Source organism: Rattus rattus, chromosome 4, assembly GCF_011064425.1.
Source record: "Rattus rattus isolate New Zealand chromosome 4, Rrattus_CSIRO_v1, whole genome shotgun sequence".
NCBI lineage: Eukaryota > Metazoa > Chordata > Mammalia > Rodentia > Muridae > Rattus > Rattus rattus.
In genome coordinates, this window is record NC_046157.1 from 135,546,635 (window position 1) to 135,553,409 (window position 6,775).

General features: G+C 39.3%; 1 pseudogene; it reads right to left on the reverse strand.

The window, feature by feature from the left end:
• Positions 1-735: 735 nt before the first annotated feature.
• Positions 736-1,916, reverse strand: LOC116898194 (annotated as a pseudogene).
• Between the last annotated feature and the right edge of the window lie 4,859 nt (positions 1,917-6,775).

Here is a 6,775-nt window from a genome sequence, read left to right on the forward strand (position 1 = left end):
CCCTGTACCAATGCCTTGGGTTTTTATTACTATTGCTCTGTAGTACAGCTTGATTTCTGGTATGGTTATTCCCCCAGAAGTTCTTTTATTGTTGAAAATTGTTTTTGCTGTCCTGAGTTTTTGTTATTCCAGATGAAGTTGAGAATTGCTCTTTCTATTTCTGTGAAGAATTAAGTTGGAATTTTGATGGGAATTGAATCGAATCTGTAGATTGCTTTTGGTAAGATGACCATTTTTATTACCAACTCATGAGCATGGGGAGATCTTTCCATCTTCTGAAGTCTTCTTCAATTTTTTTCTTCAGAGATTGAAGTTCTTGTCATACAGGTCTTTTATTTGCTTTGTTAGAGTTATAGCACAATTTTTTTATATTATTTGTGACTATTGTGAAGGGTGTTGTTTTCCTAATTTCTTTTTCTGCCATTTTATTCTTTGTGTAGAGGATGGCCAGTGATTTGTTTGAATTAATTTTATATCCAGTTACTTTGCTGAAGTGGTTTATCAGGTATAAGAGTTCTCTGGTAGGATTTTTGGAAATGCTTATGTATACTATCATATCATCTGCAAATAATGATACCTTGACTTCTTCCTCTCTGATTTGCATCCCTTCGACATCCTTTTGTTGTCTAATTGCTCTAGCTAGAACTTCAAGTACTATATTGGATAAATAGGGAAAGAGTAGGCAGCCTTGTCTAGCCCCTGATTTTAGTGGGATTGCTTCAAGTTTCTCTCCATTTAATGGTTGTTGAACCCAAATGTCTGAGTAGCAAACCGAGCTGATCCTTCTGAAGAAAGTATAGTTGAACAGCCAAGACCTCTGGGCAGTTGAAGAGATGACCACACATTCTGAGCACCCCAGTCTGGTGTGATAGGAGGACAACTGATAACCGGATATGCAGTATTACCAGAGATCACTGGGCCTAGTCCATTGCTTCTGCCTGCCACTGCAACAAATACAATAGGTATGCTATTCCCTTCAAATTCTGCTTTAATTCCCAAAGTGTCATCTAGTCCTTTATATGCAGATGTTACTTTAAGTTCACATGGAATTCCAAAATTTCCAAAAGCCGCCTTAATTTTCTCACAGTGACCAAGGTTAGAGGTTGAACCTATCAGCACGACTACCCTGTACTGACTGACCTGAGAAGCAACTCCACTCAATATGCAACTCACTCAAAGGTTTTTTTTTTTTTATATAAACCATCTGGAGTCCTTCTGGAGTTACTTCTTTGAGATCCCAGTAAGACTCTTTGTCTTTCTGCTGTCTCCATCTCCCGATGGCCATAGTCTCCAGGAATCATTATCGATGAGATTGGCAAGAACAGTCTCTTTGGTGGTTACATCAATGCCAAATTCAATCTTCATATCAACCAGTGCACAGTTCTGGGGCAGCCAGGATTTCTCCAGAATTTCAAAAATAGCTTGTGTGGTATGACTCATGATGTCCACTTCAGTCTGCCCTATAACTGTCCAGCAAAGCAAAATTGTGCAGCTTTGAGTTGCTCCTCAGACCACTGTGGGTCGTTATTGGCATCATCCTCGACAAACATCTGTACTTTTGGTGGATAAAACTTATACCCCTCTTCACACCAGGTTCCTTTTGAGAAAAGGTCCAGTTGCTATTCTTCGGCATATCCATTCAGTCAGGATCATTTCACATTGGGGTGCAGTGAAAGCAGTATTCCAAATTTCCTGGTGAAAGCAGTTTTTACACCAGCTTCCTGTAACACCTGAAATATGCAGCTGGTGACCTTAGTGGAGATGGCAGCTTTGCCTTCCAGGTGGTTCTTTCTAGCTGCATCTCCTGCTATAATATGCTCCTTGGACTGCAGGAGGACTCTTCCTAGATTATCTAACAATTCATAGATTTCTCCCCCTCACCCCCCTCCCATGTTCAGTACTTCAGCTGTCGCCATTAGCCTAGGTGAACTAGAGGAGCAGACGACGCAGCAGAGGGTGGGGTGTGGGTGGTTTGGGGTTGTGAGGGAGGCAGTATTCTCAAAAGCACACCTTCTTAACCACAGAGATACCGTCCAACTCAAAGTCAAGGCTATGGGACAGGAGAGAGTGAGCTAAGTATCCATATGAACCAAGGATATACTGGGACCTTAAGTCAGAGAAGACGATGTTACCTTCTGAAGTAACAGAAAAAAGGAGATATGAGCTGAGGCGTGCGGAAGGTCTTTACAACCCAGAAAAGCAATAACAGATTCACCCCCAGATCCCCTAGAAGAACCCTTTGACCCTGATTTCCAGTGTTGTGAACTAAGAAACCTGTGCTGGTTTTGCCCAGTGACTCTTTGCTAAGTTGTGATGGAAGCAGTAGGAACTAATGCAAGGATGCCGCTGATCATCTTAAAAGCAGCAATTCTCACGAGTCATCAAGAAGCCCTGCTTTCAGCCCTAGGATGCTGTGTCAGGGTGTGGTTCTGATAGCAGTGGGGTAGCTCTGAGTGACAGTTTTAACCCTGACACCATGGGGTTTTGTTTTTGTTTTTTTAGATTTCCAAGTTATACCTTTAGACATCAAAACAATGCTAATTACTTTGCATTTATATTTTATGACTTGTCTTTGAGCATTTTCATCAATATTTTATCATGAAATTCCAAGTTTTACTTTAGTTATATATTTTCTAAGGCTCTCAGCATGCTTGAATATGACTTTCTCATATATTGGGGCCTTTTTGGTTTTTTTGAGACAGGGTCTCTCTGTGTAACAACCCTGACTGTCCTGGAATTCTCTTCGTATACCAGGCTGACATTGAACTCACAGAGATCCACCTACCTCTGCTGGGATTGAAGGCTTGTGCCCCCATACCCATACCCAGTTTTGTGTTGAGGCCATTCTTAAATTATACTCTTCCAAAGTTGTAGCAGGTAAGGAGGAGAAGTACACAACTTTCCTGAGCTTTGATAGCTCGTGTATATAACGCACTTTACACTTTGCATAGTATTTGCTTGGTCTTATCCTACTTTGTTCTAGCAACATCTCTGTGAGAAGAATAGAAGACTGGGGTTCAGATAATTTAGAGAGTGACGTAGAAAGTATGTGACAGAGCCATAATTGCATAGGCCTCTAGATTATATAGTGCAAACCCCTAAGAGACACTGTTCCAGTTTTTTTTCCCCCTACTGCTATAAAAAAATGAGCTGAGAAAAAGCAAAATTCTACTTCTGGTACCAACTTCTAGCATGCTTTCATTTCTGTGATAAAATACTCTGACCCGCCCCCACCCCCAAACAATAACAAAAACAAACAAACAAAACAAAACAATTAGGAGATAAAAAGTTTACTCAACTTGTAATTTCAGGTTACAGCCCATCTTTGCAGGGAAGCCAAGGCAGAAACCTGAGGCAGCTAGTCACATCATATGCACAGTCAAGAGTAAAGGCAATAAACACAGGTGTACTTAGTGTCCAGCTAGCTTTCTCTACTCCCATACAGTCCAGGGCCCCAGTTCCCAGAGTGCTAGCTCTCTCTTTCAGGCTGGTTTCTACCATTTCAATTAAGTCAATCAAGATCCTCTCCAACTAGCAAGCTCACAGGCCAAGCTGATTGATGTACTACTTCACTGAAACACTCTTTACAGGTTATGCTAAAATAAACAAAACAAAAGAGCAAATGGAAGACCAACTTCATAACTGCAAGGATGTATCTATTTGGGTAACAAAGATTTTCCTTTCTCTTTACTTTGTTTCTTCACTTCCTGCCCATTTGGCACATAAAAATCCAATGTTCAAAGTACAAAAATGCAGGCAGTACATCTTTCAGTTCATCAGTGGAAGTTCACCTTTGAGTCTTTCCTGCTCCACTAAACCATGCCTATTCTCACAATCAAAAACAAGACATTAGTGGTAAATGCTAAGTCAAGACAAATTGTCAACAGGAGCTGCTTATCTTAAGGATGGTAGGATGTGAATAAGGATTGTTAAGTGAGGGGATATGAACACAATCATAGGGAGCTCACTTTTCATTTAGTAAGTCCCAAACCCTACATTGTTTAATATAAACAGTGACTGTGGCCTTTCAGTACATTCCCTTAGAAGGGAATCTGACCTTTGTTACTGTGAGAAGTCCCATGATCAAATGTAGGTTGGGTAGGGGAGAGTTTATTTCAGTTTATGCTTCTGGGTCAAAGTCTATCTGGCTGGAACTTAGGGCAAGAACTCAAACAAAAACTGAAACAGAAACCACAGAGGAGTTTCTTACTGACTCCCTGTCTGCTCATTTAGCTCAGATCCACCTGCCTAGGCATGGTTTTGCCCACAGGGAGATGAACCCTTCTCCATTAATCAGCCATAAGAAATGCCCCCACATGCCCAGGCCAATCAGATCCAGCCAATTCTCCAAAGGAAGTATCTTCTTCCCAGGTGGCTTAAGGTTGTATCAAGTTGACAATAAAAACTAATTAGGGAAGAATCTGAATTTAAGGTGTTTTGTTTGCTTACTTGCTTGTTTTGGGAATGAAAGAATATTAATGTTGGTAATATTTGGAAATATTTGTAGCAGCATTTGTAATGTCATATCACCTTTTGGATCAATCATGAAAAATTAATTAATAATGCCTGAAATGAAATGGCAAAGAGTCTGAAGGACTCTAAGTAGCCTGTCACTAAAATTAAGAGACTTGAAGACATTGTCACCAAAAGAACTAGGTAGCATTGAATAACAGGGCCAGTAACTCAGTCTTCCATGATGCTTGCCCCTTGACCCAAAGGAACTCCAACTTCAGAGTTCTGTAACATCAAATTCTAGCATTCTTGGAGCTAAAATGAGATGCTGAAGAGCATCTGAGAGAAATCAGATATTTATCCAGATAGCTGAATTTAAAAAAACAACAACAAAACAATAACAACAACAACAACAGCAACAAACTCAAAATTAATTCTAAAACTAGCTTTCCATAAGTTACTTAAAAATGAATTTGATGTACAATACAGAAAATTTCCACTCCGAACAGTAAATGAAGATAGGGCACCTACCAGTAAATCTGATAATAATGTTCAGGACCTAAGTCAATACAATTAAAATCTATTGAAGGGTGACCTGAATAAATGGAGGGTTATGCACTGTTCCTGGATGGAGTTGTTAAAATGTTAAATTTTGATTCTTCCTAAATTAATCCACAAATTCAACATGATCCTAATCAAAATTCTATTCATTTTCATGGAACCTAACAAGAACGCTCTAAAATTTACATGAAAGTGAGTAGAGACAAAAATAACTAAGACTTAAGCAAAAAAGAACAAGGAGGAAGTACTTGGACAGATTGAGACCCATACTATTAATCTGTAGCAATCAAATGGTGTGATTTTAGCGCATAGAATTATTTTTAAAATCAGTGAGACAGCGGGACTACAGAAAGAAAATCATGTATAGATTGGAATTTAGTACATGACAAAGGAGGTATTAAGCCTGGTAAGCTGTGACTTTTTTCTGTAGTAAGCCTCAGTCATCTGAATCAATTAGCAAATAACTTACCTCATATAACAAGAAGTAAAGGGTTCAAGTCCTGGGTTGAGCAATGGTTGATCCATTCTTCCTTTGACTTTCAAGTCTTGCCTTCATGTACAGCACTTCCTGTGCACCATACCTCTGCCTCTAGTCTACTTTCTGTGGAAGAGCAAGGAGGAGGTGGTATGTCTGCCAAGCAGGACCTCTCAAGAAATCAAAGCAGGACTAAGAATTCCACTACCAGTTCCGTGGTCAGAACTGTCATCCCACCCCCTCAAGCCTCAAAAAGGATAGGATTGGAAGAAGTTGTGAAGATGCCAATCCAAGCATAGAAAATCATAGTTCTATGGAGGAATAGGCTCAAGAAACCTATGACTATTGAGTTCTGGAAAGTTAATGAGTATACATTTTAAGGGTTGTTAACCCCAAAATCTCCACAAGCATGTAAAACGATGTATGTCTTAATTTGTTCAATGTAGTCATTCTTCAGTATACACATATTCTAACAACATTCTATATATAATAAATATATTTAATTTTTACTTAAGTAAAAACAAAATACAAAAAGAAAATGCAAGTTTGTGTAGGTTTTTTCTCAACACATTGACACAGTAAATAAACTAGCAAGTTTGTCTTCTTTATCAAAAAGAAATGGTACTGAGTTAGGTGAGTACTAAACAACATTCAGTCCAGAGGACCAACTCCATAGGTTTGACATCGATGTAGTCATGAGGGACTTTATAGTTGATTGAATGCTGTCCTAGGGATTTCTTAAAAATCTTAATCCTTTATCACTGAAAGTTTTATAATTAGTGGTAGTGAAGCCAAGAAACATGTACATGATCAGAGGAGAGTTGTTCAATATACTGTTCCATTTTAATGCATTATTCATGATGCTCTCTTAGCAAAGACTGCTGGTCAACTTTTGGTATAGGGAAGTCAGTGAGACTTAAAACCAGTTGCATCTAGATCTGAGTGAATATGAACACTGGCAACCTTGAGAGACTTTGCTTCCAATTCAAACCAGAACTTAACTATAAACAAGAAGGCAACAGTGCTGAAGAAACAAGATGGCCTAGGAGCTGTTCTATTGTTTCTTACTATTTTAGAGTTTCTATTGCTATGAAGAGACACTATGACCATGGCAACTCTTATAAAGGAAAACATCTAATTGGGGGCTGTCTTACAGTTTAGAGGTTTAGTCCATTGTCATCAAGCCAAGAAGCACGTCAGCATGCAGACAGACATGGTGCTAGATGTAGCTGAGAGTACTACACTGGATGGGCAGGCCGCAGGAAGAGAGAGTGAGCAACTGGACTG